This window comes from Pleurodeles waltl, chromosome 1_2, assembly GCF_031143425.1.
Source record: "Pleurodeles waltl isolate 20211129_DDA chromosome 1_2, aPleWal1.hap1.20221129, whole genome shotgun sequence".
NCBI classification, from domain to species: domain Eukaryota; kingdom Metazoa; phylum Chordata; class Amphibia; order Caudata; family Salamandridae; genus Pleurodeles; species Pleurodeles waltl.
In genome coordinates this window covers 1,032,564,916-1,032,579,695 of record NC_090437.1, presented here as the reverse complement: position 1 = coordinate 1,032,579,695, position 14,780 = coordinate 1,032,564,916, and the positions used below count along the sequence as shown (strand labels likewise).

Genomic DNA, 14,780 nt, shown 5'->3' with positions numbered 1-14,780 from the left:
CTCTTTCACTAGACGCACACCAACAAACATAATAGTTCCCTTCAGCGCAAGGGGCTATTATGGCAATGTTTGTTTTTAGAGACCAGAACAATAATTTTACTTTTTTGCTATTTTTGTATTCTCCAAAAATAAAGTTTTGCAAAAACCATGGTAAAACATCGATAGAATTAGTGCCTTTTCCAGTGCTTGTTTTAGCATGGTGAAATACTTATTATTTTATTAAAAGTCAATTTCGGTGCAAACTTGAATTTGTGAATTATTTCCTAAAGAATGATGATGTAACCACACATTAGCCCTGTTTACAGCACACGGCTTATGCAGAGAGTTTCTCCCTGAAAATTAATTGTCTAAAAGAATTCTTTAGAACCTCTCATCTGTGGCTCATGTGTGCTGTATGATGCAAATGTCTGTCAACGCATGAATCTCCTCGGAGCTCGCTATTCCTAGGGCATGGACGCCACATGTAAAATAAGGAATACATTTATGAAGCATTTGTTTCCACTGGCAAAACAAAACCATCTCGGCTTGCACATTCCTCTTGCTAGGTTCTAAGAGCAGCCTGCAGGCAAAGGGTTACGGTTTCTTAGAAGCAAACTTCGTAAGTCTTTATTTTCATCGGCGGTCACGTGGTGCAAGCACACCCAATGAATCCACCTCTAGCTGCTCATTACAGAGCTATGCAAACTCCCCGTCGGAGAACGCGTTCTCACATATTTATCACTCACTGTGGGTAACAGGTTACACCATGGGGAGATTGCCATCAGGCAGGCGCCGTACACCTTGAACTGCCTGGAAACTTCAGGTAAAGCAACCGTTCCCCCATTGTCTAAATGTTTTGTAACTGTTTAACTTATCGAGAAAGTTTATGTACTGGTGATGTTTTCAACGATTTAGTAAACTTCTACTCTTTTATGGCTTATTTCGGTTCGTTTCCGCCTTTGCGCGAGAGCCTATGGAGGCACTACCAACTAACCTGTAGCAGCGGTAAGCAGTGTCCTAATTCACCTACTTCACAAACACACCCGCAGTCAGTCCGTTTTAGCCGCATTGTCCTAATTCACAAACACACCCGCGTCGCCCTGTTTTAGCAGCTCTGGTTTTCTTGGTCGTTTGATGGTTCCTAGGTGGAGAAGTCGACTGGGCGTCGATTGTGCAACCTGCAGTGCTTTACGAACAGTGCACGTAACACTGCGTTGAGTCGGTGCGAATGAGGGTCATGACAGCATGCTGGAGTATTTACCGACCCACATTTCACTCTATCCCTCTATTCACCGAGCCATGACTCCCCTTTCTCGTCTTTAAGCGCGTTTCCACACACCAGCGGCGCGTAACCTTTCACTAGTGTTTAAACGAGGGAGCCGAGCCGGAGGAAAGGCGCAAATAAAATTGTTCATGTGCATTGGTGCAAAAATGTATGCACATCACAGCTCATACGGTTGCGTATCTTGTTAAAAATGATATAAGTAATATGTTTTAGGATTAGCATAAACATTATGGGTCTGATTACGACTTTGGCGGAGGGGATAACTCCATCCCAAATCTGACAGTTATACAGTCCGCTGTATTATTAAAATGTTCATTATATCCTATAGAACTTGTAACAGGCGGACGGAATATCTGTCACACTTGGGACTGAGTAATCCCCTCTGCCAAGGTCGGAATCAGCCCATAAATCTCTTTTGTGATCCATGTTAAAGCAGCAATCATTTTTTTAAGTCTGTTAGCCAAGACTTTTTGATACCACTAAAATTATATTTCTATCATGCTTACAAGAGGCTTTCAGCCAGCCCTTTTCATACATTAGTCTGTTATTGTGTCATTTACATTCACTTTTCTGCCCACTACAGTACACACAAGGCAACTGGAATTATGCGGCAGGGGTGCACCAATTTATGCAGCAGGGTTGGCTAAATTATGCGGCAAGAAAAGGAGAATCATGCGACATAACCTGGCACATTTGTTTGATAGCATTACATCATCATTTTGTATTTTTTCATATATGGTAATACTGTTTGGGTAAAATAAAGATTTCACTTCATTAGTACTAGTTTAGCAGCCAAATACAGAAATAAGAAACCGGATGATGACCAATTAATGTTAACGAAGGGCCTTCCACTGTGTGTTAACATGTCTGCATGTTTTTAGTGACTTTTGATCTTTTTGAGCTAGAAACATTTTTCTGTTTTGAAACCTTCAGATTATGCAGAAGATGATGGAGTATGTGGAAAATGCAGCAAATCCATAACTTTCTGGAAAAAAAGCTGAGGCCACACATTCACATAATTCCAGAGGCCCTGAGTATAGAGCATGGGGCAGTAGCTGCATTCACTTCAGCTATTGGCTAACTTCACTGTGTGCGGCAGCATTCTAATCTTTCACAAGGAGCTCATGTGCTCACAAGGTAGTTCCATTCAGTGCCAGGAACTAAGGCAATGTGTGTGTGTGTGTTTTTTATAGCCCAAAGTGTTTTTTCCTTTCAGCCAGTATTGTATTTTTAAATAACCACGGGTATGCAGCCTGCCCAACAGTAAAGTTTTACAAAAACAAAATAAACCAAAACAAGAATTGACAAAGACAAAAGGTTGACAGCCAGTGTCATACCATTTGGCTTTGCTAATACTTGTTTATAAAGGTAAGTACAGGTGCATTGTACTGTTCTACAAACAATTGTAATACCTTAGGTGGCAGACATAATCAGGAAATGTAATTTACCACATACGTGTTTGACACTACAAACAGTTATTTGATTAAATTAAACTTGTACAAGCATTTCAGTAATTTTGCTGTAGAATAAGGCTTTGCAGATTTACCTATCACTTTGTAATCCATCACTTATAACATGATCAGGAGACCTCAGACTAATCTGATTTATTGACTGTGTATCAAAACCAGAAACTGAATTTGGTTGTGGCCAAAGAAGAAAACAATATCTACAAATGTTAGTAAGTATTTTCCAGAAGCTAGTAAATGGAGTTAATATTGCAGAAGTATTTCTATGTTTTCACTGTGCAATGAGACTATTCGGTTCTAACAGTTTTTGAAATAATAATTCAATGCATAAAACATTAACAGTGATAGTCAGACCCACTTGCAATGCAGGTAATATGCGTAAATCCAGTGTCATCTCCTGTCACGTGTTGGAACATCGTAGAATACCAAATGGACCGCCCTACTACTATGACTCCATCATCCTTACACATCACAGGGGAGGACATTGCACACACATCCAACACAGCACAGGTATGCTTTATTGTTGGTACTCAGTGTGCTTGCAGAAAGAAACAACACACATTCAGCAAGACGCTTTAGACAGTGTGCTCTGATTGCATCCAACACAGCACAGGTCTAAAATGTAGGTGGCGATCAATGTGCTCACAACACTGCACCACAACATGCTACACACTATCCCACAACAGAACACAGTCAACTAGAACTACCAACATATACTTCTCTAACATACGCCAGTAGCCAGTTACTATAGAACTCAAAAGCAGTCTACCATGGACTACCTCACACTATAGCTATTGCCAGGGCAATGGGCACAAAAAGAACACAGGCAATTTGTCATAGTTCTCCAGCCTCACCAAGTAAACACCAAGAACATTCACCCACAACTCATTGAATACCACTCAGTCACCTAGCAGAAGCACAGAAACCCTATCAGTGCTGATAAGACACCCTCAATTTTATTCAGAGTCCGGTCAGTGATGGAGCATTACAAACTAAGTTTGGAAGGTGCCTGGACTCCCTTTAGCACTGCGATGAGTGGATATCAGTGGTAGAACGCACAGTATACATCTGTCTCTAGATTTCTATAAAATTGCCATGAATCTCTCAATATCACCCATACCAACCTCTCTCATTTTGCACATGCTTTGTTCCTCTGACTACGCTCTCGAGGACATCTTCCATAGCCCTTCTATTGTTAGCATATAAGCCCCAATAAATAAACACAAAAGAGAAAAACAAGCGATGTGTGTTAAGTTTACTTTTTTATGCTCAGCCATTTTGAGAACTAAAATGTCTTTTGATTTCAAATAGCAAAGGCGAATTGTCATGAGCTTTAGATAACGTGAGGTTCATAGGTGACACGTTTCCAAACAAATTGTGTTCTGCAAAGTATTTAATAATTGATTAAAATATAGATACCATGGTGCAAAAAAGACATACATTTCTTCTCTTTTACAGTGTGTTTTTTTTTATTAGTAATCCTGCTGAGTCAGGTGCGGCTCAGAAGGGATAAATATCCCTCGTTTCAAAGAAAAAACACAAATAATTTCCAGCCAACCTACCTAATTAAAAAGGCACTGTTTGCGAAACAAAACAATGTATCATTTACATAATACAAGTATTTAAGAATAGTAGCACCTAAAAAATAAAACACGCCGAGCCAGTGAAATAAGTTTTTTCACCTATTACGTTGTGACATCTTACTGTCCTTAAGCCCATCATTATGGTCATATTTGATGCTTGACATGGCAAAACAGCATCCCTTGCTTGTATTGTATTGAACGTCCAGCCTTCAGTGGGAGGTGGCTGGGTGACTGCTGCTAGTTGGGCTATGAGCCTCCAGGGTAAAGGCTCTGCAAAAACTGAACAAGCATTTCCAATGAAATGGGTCTTGTGTTTGCTCCAGTTAGAGCTGTTAACATTGTAAATTCCTAACTGGACTTTTCTTGCCACTTAAATTGAAAATGTAAAGTAAAATAGTTGAGATAAGCGAGCCAATTCAAAGAGCCATGGCCGCCATGAGCATGAGAGCGAAGGAGAGACACAAAAGGAAAAAGAAGTTCTCTCGCATTCAAACGTATCGGCAATCCTGCAATTATCCATGTAACAGAGTCGTTGTCCAAGGCAGTAACCAAACCACCCCAAGGAGGGACAAATGTAAAGCATTTACTAATGATAACAAAGGACCACGAACGAGTGGGTCTGATAGTGATGGGCGTGGTTAAAAGCCCACAGATAAATTACAACAGGTCAGATCGCTTGCTCTCGACCTAAAAAGGAGAAAGGGTCTGTCTCTCGTGCCACCCATCAAAGGCCAAATAACCCCCAAGAGGCCAAGGGGAGGTATGTGGGTCTTGAGGCTGAGGTGACTGTGCTGTGTCTCAAGACCCCCCAGAAGCCAGGAAGCTCTGACCACAAGGCCGTGTGAGCTGGGCCTCCACCCCTGCCGTGCCCCCGTCCCGTTGGCCACTGCACCCCTAGGGGGCCACATCAGTTTGTGCTGGAGATCCCCACTACCAAGGCACAGAGGATGAGAGCATGAAACAGCTGAAATTGGATCATAAATTCAAAGCTGCCCGAACATGGGCCCCCGAAATACGTTTGGCCCAAGGCCCCCAATTTCCTTCAGATGTTCCTGCCATATTCAACAATGTGTGCAAAAAATTACATGATAATTAAATGACACTTTTGTAATTTCCATATATAACAAATTGCACAATAGATTGTCTACAAAGGGAATAATTGTGTGTCAAACAGCATAACAAACTGTAATCCAATATACTTACGTGTCAAAATCTCTCATGTTGTGCGCATCCAACAGAGTAGCTAGCTACCAATCTGCAAAGTGCTTTAACATCTCATCAGTGGTAGTACCCTAAAGATCTATGTGGCACTTTTAAGTGTACTTATGTATTTGATTTGAAGCAATTGCACACGTTTTGACAAATCATCTGTGTTTTTGTCTGTATTACGGTAGTGGGGACTTAAGTGTGCCTATATGCAGAAATGATTTTTTGCTTAGTGCAATGAAACTGGGAAAAGGCTAGAGGCCTAGCAAGGTGCCTGAATTAAATACTGAACACAACGTTAACTGGCTGTGAAAAATGAATTGAGTATGTCATGTGGTGTTTAGTATTGGTGACGAGTTAAGGTTCCGTTTGTTTAGATATGTTTTTTGCAGAGTATAATATGTGGCGACATTCCAACTTCGAAGCGCTAATTTTTGTAAACCAGTTTGCACCATCCTCACCCCCTTGGCAGCAACACAGCTTCCTGCACGTAGATAGCAATTTCAAGCGATATGCATTACAACGAGAATTACGGTGAAGCCATAGTAATAAACACAATGGAAGCCCAGTGTTGATGCATTTTACTTACCGAAAGACACCCACCACCCATACATCTAACACTTCGTTTTATTTATTTCATTTTTTGAGTTTCTTTAATCTCTACTTTCAATGGAATGAAAATCCAATGTCCGGAAACATTAGACAATGCAACATCCTCTTTGATTGAAGTCCCTTAAATATTCCGGAGACAGCGCATCACTCCAGTGCTGGCAGTATACAAGCATGACTGCTGAAGAGTGCGCATTCATCTGATCTCTCACTAGTGAGGTGCCCTTATTTCTTTCACTCTGCCGCACAAATGCATTTGTGAATTCCCCTAGTGAAATCGCTTGCCCCGCTTTGTTCATAATATGTATTCCTGCTCGAGTGAGACTAAGGAAGGCCCACAATATCTGAATTCATCTTTTCCACCTATAGAAGTCCACCCTCTTGTGTCGTACTTGAAGTCTGATAGATCTGGAAAACTGCATACCTTGCATTTCTTAAAACAAGCATTTGCAGTGCAACAGTGTTCTTGTTTGTTCGAGTTAGAGCTATTAGCCTTGTAAACTAGAGGACACGTGGCAATGTATATGTGCAGCAGCGGCCACTGCCAATCTCAAGGAGCGTGATCATGCTGTGTAAAACCCAGACAGATCGCACTGTGTAGGAAATAAAAACAAAAAGCAGTCCATAAACCACGCTGAAAACATGGATCCTTGTATGTTTTCAGTAGTTGGCCAGTGAGCTCGAGGAGAGCTAAACACCAGAAAAGGCATGAGGTATGCATGCCTTTCATTAATGAAATCAAGCGAATTTTAAAAGGCAATCCCACGAACCAATGAAAGTGACGGGCGTGACATGGGTGTGGTTAAAAGCCCAGAGAGATTACAACAGTGACAGAACGCTTGCGTGCTCACCACTAAAAAAGCTGCTTCTGGTGACAGATCTATGATGGTTGTGAGTGCAGCAAGGAACTACTTTGAAACAGCAACAAAGCCATAATGTAAAGTCAAGGCACAAATACTGTGGACCTATAATTGTCACATGAGAACTCGCAGCATACACCTAAAACTATTTGTAACAGTACACTAAAAAGTATTTTAAGGTCTTTATTACAAGTATGCTGGCTTTTGGGGTTGGGGTTCAAGGTGCCTGGAATTCTCACAGCAAATTTTGCCAAATACAATTATTCGCCCAGGAATGGGAATAACTACATATACCCGATCATGTGAGGTCCTTATTCATGCAGCTTTCCTTGATTCTGCGGAGAAACATATTGACATTTATCACCCGCTCAGAGCAGGCACAAAATGTCAGTGAGAGGGCTTGTGAGGGGTGGGGAATAAGATAGGGTTGGGGTTAGGGCAAGCTTCGAATAGTCAGGGGGAAGGGTTATTTGCTACCCCATATTGCTGAATGGGGCAAAAAGGGCCCGAGCTCTGCTGTTACCCACAGTCCGTTCCCCTGCAGTATGGAAAAGAGTTGGGTGTTCTGAGCCCAGCAGTGCACCCCCACCCTCCACAATCAAATTTTATAACATAGAGTCCAGTGTATTGAAAAATATATGAGAGATGTCCATGGACAGTTTTTGGAAAAGATGAGAAGAATGTCCATGGGCATGCATTGCAGTGTATACAACAGTCTGGGGAATGTAAGTCTTGGAAATTACCATCTTCTGCATGGTATTCCCCCAGATTTTTGGCTTCTTTAGTTTAACTTGTTTTTGTGGGCCACAGGACCCTACACACCTTACTCCTGCTAACTTGTGGTAAAGTCACTGAGCTCCTCTGAACTACAAGGATGCACGTTTCCCTCTGCTCCCCAGCTGACCAGACCCAACTGTATATGACCTTGCCCCCTCTGCTGAAGTGAACCTGACTCCCAAGCAATTTCCTCAAAGTCTTGAGTTTTGGCTAGAGTCAGAGTGCACTTCTTCCTGTCTAACTGAAAGTTTATCTGGATCCAGTGCTGAGGGAAGCAGAGCCGTGCCATGTACCTCCTTACTGGAAGCTTCACCGGATCAATGTGTTACGACGTTGAGCCTTACAGATCCCTGCAGAGATGTGCCACATGGCTCCTCACCGAAGCCTTCGCTGGATCTGACACAGAGCCGCACAGCTCCTTAGAGCTTTATCGGATCCAATGCAGAGGAACAGACAGCCCCACAGAGTCGCACCATTCAGTACTTGCATCGAAATCAGAAGGTGAAACTTCCTGCAGGACAAACTTATTACTGTACCCAGCCCGCATTCCATTGCGGTTGTCCTGAATTTGTGACATTGCCCCGATCCTTTGTGACCAGATACCGGCAGTTGGCGCTTCACTTCTTTTGGCACTATTTTAACCTAAGACGTTCAAATTTCCTAACTCCAGTTCTACATATTAGATTTCTGTCATTTTGATGTCTGGTTACTTATTAAAATAGTCTTTACTGTTCCAAAATGGTTTTGGATTATCTTGTTTTGAGTTTTCACTCTGTTACTGTTTGAGTACTGTATAAATGTTTACATGTCACCTCTATGTTGAGCCTGACTGCTTTTGGTCCAATCTACCAGAGGTTTAACCCCTTCGCTGCCAGGCCTTTTCCCCCTCCTGTGCCAGGCCTTTTTTTGCCTATTTGGGGCAGTTCGCGCTTAGGCCCTCATAACTTTTTGTCCACATAAGCTAACCAAGCCAAATTTGCGTCCTTTTTTTCCAACATCCTAGGGATTCTAGAGGTACCCAGACTTTGTGGGTTCCCTTGAAGGAGGCCAAGAAATTGCCCAAAATACAGTGAAAATTTAGTTTTTTTTAAAAAAAATGGAAAAAGTGGCTGCAGAAGAAGGCTTGTGGATTTCCCCCTGAAAATGGCATCAACAAAGGGGTTGTAGTGCTAAACTCAGCAGCTTCCTAGCTTTCAGGAACAGGCAGACTTGAATCAGAAAACCCAATTTTTCAACACAATTTTGGCATTTTACTGGGGCATACCCCATTTTTGCAATTTTTTGTGCTTTCAGCCTCCTTCCAGTCAGTGACAGGAATGGGCATGAAACCAATGCTGGATCCCAGAAACCTAACCATTTCTGAAAAGTAGAGAAAATTCTGAATTCAGCAAGGGGTCATTTGTGTAGATCCTACAAGGGTTTCCTACAGAAAATAACAGCTGAAAGAGAAAAATATTGAAATTGAGGTGAAAAAAACATCAATTTTTCTCTACGTTTTACTCTGTAACTTTTCCCTGCAATGTCAGATTATGGAAAGCAATATACCGTTACGTCTGGTGGACTCCTCTGGTTGCGGGGATATATAGGGCTTGTAGGTTCATCAAGAGCCCGAGGAACCCAGAGCCAATAAATGAGCTGCACCCTGCAGTGCGTTTTCATTCTATACCGGGTATACAGCAATTCATTTGCTGAAATATAAAGAGTAAAAAATTGCTATCAAGAAAACCTTTGCATTTCCAAAAAGGGCACAAGATAAGGTGCTGAGGAGCAGTGGTTATTTGCACATCTCTGAATTCCGGGGTGACCATACAAGCATGTGAATTATAGGGAATTTCTCAAATAGATGTCTTTTTTACACACTCTCCTATATTTGGAAGGAAAAAATTTAGAGAAAGACAAGGGGCAATAGCACTTGTTTTGCTAATCTATGTTCCCCCAAGTCTACCGATAAAAATGATACCTCACTTGTGTGGGTAGGCCTAGCGCCGGCGACAGGAAACACCCCAAAGCGCAACGTGGACACATCCTAAACTTTGGAAAAAAACGGAGGTGTTTTTTGCGAAGTGCCTACCTGTAGATTTTGGCCTCTAGCTCAGCCGGCACCTAGGGAAACCTACCAAACCTGTGCATTTCTGAAAACTAGAGACCTAGGGGAATCCAAGGAGGGGTGACTTGCGGGGCTCGGACCAGGTTCTGTTACCCAGAATCCTTTGCAAACCTCAAAATTTGGCTAAAAAAACACATGTTCCTCACATTTCTGTGGCAGAAAGTTCTGGAATCTGAGAGGAGCTACAAATTTCCTTCCACCCAGCGTTCCCCCAAGTCTCCCGATAAAAATGATACCTCACTTGCGTGGGTAGGCCTAGCGCCGGCGACAGGAAACACCCCAAAGCGCAACGTGGACACATCCTAAATTTTGGAAAAAAACAGAGGTGTTTTTTGCGAAGTGCCTACCTGTAGATTTTGGCCTCTAGCTCAGCCGGCACCTAGGGAAACCTACCAAACCTGTGCATTTCTGAAAACTAGAGACCTAGGGGAATCCAAGGAGGGGTGACTTGCGGGGCTCGGACCAGGTTCTGTTACCCAGAATCCTTTGCAAACCTCAAAATTTGGCTAAAAAAACACATGTTCCTCACATTTCTGTGGCAGAAAGTTCTGGAATCTGAGAGGAGCTACAAATTTCCTTCCACCCAGCGTTCCCCCAAGTCTCCCGATAAAAATGATACCTCACTTGCGTGGGTAGGCCTAGCGCCGGCGACAGGAAACACCCCAAAGCGCAACGTGGACACATCCTAAATTTTGGAAAAAAACAGAGGTGTTTTTTGCGAAGTGCCTACCTGTAGATTTTGGCCTCTAGCTCAGCCGGCACCTAGGGAAACCTACCAAACCTGTGCATTTCTGACAACTAGAGACCTAGGGGAATCCAAGGAGGGGTGACTTGCGGGGCTCGGACCAGGTTCTGTTACCCAGAATCCTTTGCAAACCTCAAAATTTGGCTAAACAAACACATGTTCCTCACATTTCTGTGGCAGAAAGTTCTGGAATCTGAGAGGAGCTACAAATTTCCTTCCACCCAGCGTTCCCCCAAGTCTCCCGATAAAAATGATACCTCACTTGCGTGGGTAGGCCTAGCGCCGGCGACAGGAAACACCCCAAAGCGCAACGTGGACACATCCTAAATTTTGGAAAAAAACAGAGGTGTTTTTTGCGAAGTGCCTACCTGTAGATTTTGGCCTCTAGCTCAGCCGGCACCTAGGGAAACCTACCAAACCTGTGCATTTCTGAAAACTAGAGACCTAGGGGAATCCAAGGAGGGGTGACTTGCGGGGCTCGGACCAGGTTCTGTTACCCAGAATCCTTTGCAAACCTCAAAATTTGGCTAAAAAAACACGTTCCTCACATTTCTGTGGCAGAAAGTTCTGGAATCTGAGAGGAGCTACAAATTTCCTTCCACCCAGCGTTCCCCCAAGTCTCCCGATAAAAATGATACCTCACTTGCGTGGGTAGGCCTAGCGCCTGCGACAGGAAACACCCCAAAGCGCAACGTGGACACATCCAAAATTTTGGGAGAAAACAGTGCCTACCTGTGGATTTTGGCCTGTAGCTCACCCGGCGCCTAGGGAAACCTACCAAACCTAAAAATGATACCTCACTTGCGTGGGTGGGCCAGGTGCCTGCAACAGAATAAGGCCCAAAACCTGAAGGGATAGAAGGGATAGCACAGCAAGTTTATAAGGGCATATTCTTTTATACATCTTTAGACGGACTCTGCTTTGGGGACCCACATAAGTGAGGTGTCATTTTACTTGGGAGACTGAGGGGAAAACTGGGGAGTAGGAATTTTGTGCTGGAGCGGTGATCCTACTAAGAAAAATCAGGAAAATATGCTTTTTTATGCAAATTTTGAGGTTTACAGAGGAGTCTGGGTAAGAAAATGTTGGGGGAGCCACACAAGCCACACCTCCCTAGACTCCTTGGGGTGCCTAGTTTTAAAAAGTTTCTGGGTTTTGTAGGTTTCCCTACATGACGGCCGCACCCAGGACCAAAGACATAGGTGGGCCCTCCCCCCCAAACACAGGTATTTTTGGAATATATCACTTTGATGTGTGCACATACGTCCGTGATGTGCCAAACACTAAAATTGTGAAAAGAAACACACTTAGGTTATGTGAAGAAGACCCCTCACCCACCAACCAAGTTGGTGGCATGCTTCATCATCGGGGTCCCACCCGAGGCACCTAGCGTGTCTCAAGTGTGCTGCGACGCCTGATTACAGCGGAGCAGGTTTTGTCATTTGTACCACACATACTGGTTGGATTTGGCACGAGGGTGAGTGATGGTTCAGTAGATCAAATTTTATTAACAAGAGATTTCACAAAAGTGAAATGCACTGGTAATAACTGAAAGGCCAAAAAACGGAACCAATGACTCACAGCTCGTGAGCTGTAAAGCCACGACAAGGCACCAACCGCTTTACAGTCCATTCACACACCTTTCATACATGACATGCACTAGACCATTCACGCCGCCAGCCACGGGCCCAGCACATTACAAGACTCGCATCCACAGACAGCGCCAGTCAAGGGCCCATCACTTTCATACGCCCACATGCCTGATACAGCAATCACACCAGCTGATGAGTGTGTGGACTGGCGTTTGGCCGGCACTGCCAGCCAAGCGCCACACCACCAGCCAAGCGCCACCCCACCCACACCACCAGCCAAGCGCCACCCCACACACACCGCCAGCCCAGCGCCACCCCACACACCCCGCCAGCCAAGCGCCACCCCACAAACACCGCCAGCCAAGCGCCACCCCACCCACGCCGCCAGCCAAGCGCCACCCCACCCACGCCGCCAGCCAAGCGCCACCCCACCCACGCCGCCAGCCAAGCGCCACCCCACCCACGCCGCCAGCCAAGCGCCACCACACCCACGCCGCCAGCCAAGCGCCACTCTACACATGCCATTCCCTTTTTTTTGTTTTTAAACAACAAAGAAACCACTAATCATAAATTAGTACAAAACTACAAACACAAAAGCTCTAACTGAATACATGACTAATGCCAACCGTGAAACCGAACATATAAAAATATAAAACACCAGTTTACGCTCACAGAATTTCCCAATAATTCTTCTGTGTGTGGTAGCTCCTGAAACAGCCACCCACACACAGCCCAGGCTTTGAAGGACAATCAGGGCAGTACATCCTAGTCTCCTTCCTGATACCTCTTCGAGCACAGACTCTACATCTCTTAGCAGGAAAGTTTTTTTTGGCCGTGGGAGGAATGTGCTCAGCAAAGTGACGATCTTTCAATCTAGCCACATCCTCCACCACTGCTTCTCTAGGAACTCTTGCCTGTTCCAGCACAACAAGGCTAGCTATGATAGACTCCTGAAATTTCACAAATGTCATCCTTGACTCTGGAGAACTATCCTTAAACACAACAAAAGCATTAAAAGTTGCCAAGTGGAACAAGTGAAGCGCTAATTTCTTATACCACACATAAGACTTACGAGCAGCAGTGTAAGGTTCTAACCTCTGATCTACTCTATCAACACCACCCATGTGCTTATTATAGTCTAAGATGCACACAGGTTTGCGCACTTCGGCAACCTGACCCCAAACAGCCACAGGTGAAGTACTCTCATCATGGATGGTGCTTAGCATGTATACATCCCTCTTGTCTACAAATTTCAGAGCTAGCAGCTCATCATTCCGCAAGGCACTGCACTGTCCCTTCTCAAGTTTTTTACAGACAAGCTCTTTTGGATAGCCTTTCCGATTAGAGCGGATTGTGCCACAAGCAACAGTGTCCACTCTGAACAACTCCTTGAACAACCGAACTCCAGTGTAGAAGTTATATACATATAAATGGTGACCTTTGTTAAACAGTCGTCTACCAAGTTCCCACACAATTTTCTCACTAACTCCAAAAGTGGGAGGACAACCAGGGGGGTCAATATTGGAATCCCTACCAGTGTAGACCCGGAAATTATAAACATATCCTGTACTACTTTCTGACAGCATATACAATTTAATTCCATACCGTGCCCTCTTGCTAGGAATGTACTGCCTAAAAACCAAACGACCCTTGAACAGGACCAAAGACTCATCTACAGATATTTCTTTCCCTGGAACATAGATCTCTGAAAACCGATCTACCAAATGATCAAGGACAGGTCTAATCTTAAAAAGACGGTCAGAATCAGGATGATCTCGTGGCAAGGCTAAAGCATTATCTACAAAATGCAACATCCGAAGAAGAAGCTCATACCGGTTACGACTCATGATGGCAGGAAATATAGCAGTTGCCATCAAGGGACTAGTAGACCAATATGAAGACAGCGACGGCTTCCTTATCAGCCCCATCAAAAAAGTTAAACCCAATAACTTTTTCAACTCTTCCAGATTTGTGGGAATCCACCGGCTAGCTCTAGAGTGTGGCCTAAGTCTGGCAGCGTTGTCCCTCAAAAACTGCTCTGCATACAAATTAGTCTGCTCAACAATCTCTTCCAAAAATATATCGTCCATAAACAACTCAAAAAAGTTGACGGGCAAAAAGTTTTCCGTATTAACTCGACACCCTGGAAAACCAGTAAACGCAGGCAACTGTGGCTGCTCCATGTTTGGTGCAACCCATGCGTCAGGTCTTCCAATGGGAAGCCTTTCAGCCGCTGGCTCCTGCACCATTGGCACGTCACTGTCCTCCTCTAAAACAGGCCCTTCATCAGCACTGAGAGTGGCTTCATCATCAGATGATTCATCTCTGACAGAAAATTCACTTCCAGAATCCTGCACTTCCTCCTCTGCCTCAGATGCAGAGTCAGTCTCATATTCATGGTCAGAAGATGACTCAAAAAGCACACTAACAACCTGCTGAGCGGTCATCCTACGGCTGGCCATGATCCTTCCTACAAAAATTAACTGGACAAATACACCACCAACAACCAGCACTGTGTAAGATAAGTAACAAAGTATAGGTTTATCACTAAGAATTATAAACTCAAAAACT

General features: G+C 43.9%; 1 protein-coding gene across 2 annotated transcripts in view; it reads left to right on the top strand.

Moving 5' to 3' along the window:
- Nucleotides 1-666: 666 nt before the first annotated feature.
- Nucleotides 667-14,780, top strand: part of LOC138247781 (uncharacterized) — a 347,921-nt gene continuing 333,807 nt past the window's right edge. Inside the window, exon 1 of one of the 2 annotated variants that reach the window (XM_069202121.1) lies at nt 667-802. The gene's annotated coding sequence lies outside the window, so the exon portion shown is untranslated. The remainder of the gene's footprint in view (nt 803-14,780) is intronic. The other variant, XM_069202122.1, reaches the window with a different exon arrangement.